The following is a 261-nucleotide window of genomic DNA, read 5'->3' as shown; positions in this document are numbered from 1 at the left end:
GTGGGAGATCTCAGCCGGGAGGTGACAGATGACACCCGGGTGCGCCTGGATCCGGCCGGGCCCCGTCCCTACCCCTGCCCTGCTACCGGCCCTGCCCGGCCCCGCCCGCCCGCGGCCCCGCCGCTCCGCTTTTAACAAAAGCAATTAGAGGTGAAACGCGGCTCATTTGCATTCCACCTAATGACGGCCGGCGGCTTCTCCCGGGCTGGTGGCGGGGGTGGGGACACACACACACGGACACGACACACGGTATCTGCGGCG

The sequence above is a fragment of the Haliaeetus leucocephalus genome, unplaced genomic scaffold, assembly GCF_000737465.1.
Source record: "Haliaeetus leucocephalus isolate CR32 unplaced genomic scaffold, Haliaeetus_leucocephalus-4.0 Scaffold656, whole genome shotgun sequence".
NCBI lineage: Eukaryota > Metazoa > Chordata > Aves > Accipitriformes > Accipitridae > Haliaeetus > Haliaeetus leucocephalus.
The sequence above is the reverse complement of the archived record's forward strand: the minus strand, read 5'-3'. Positions refer to the sequence as shown.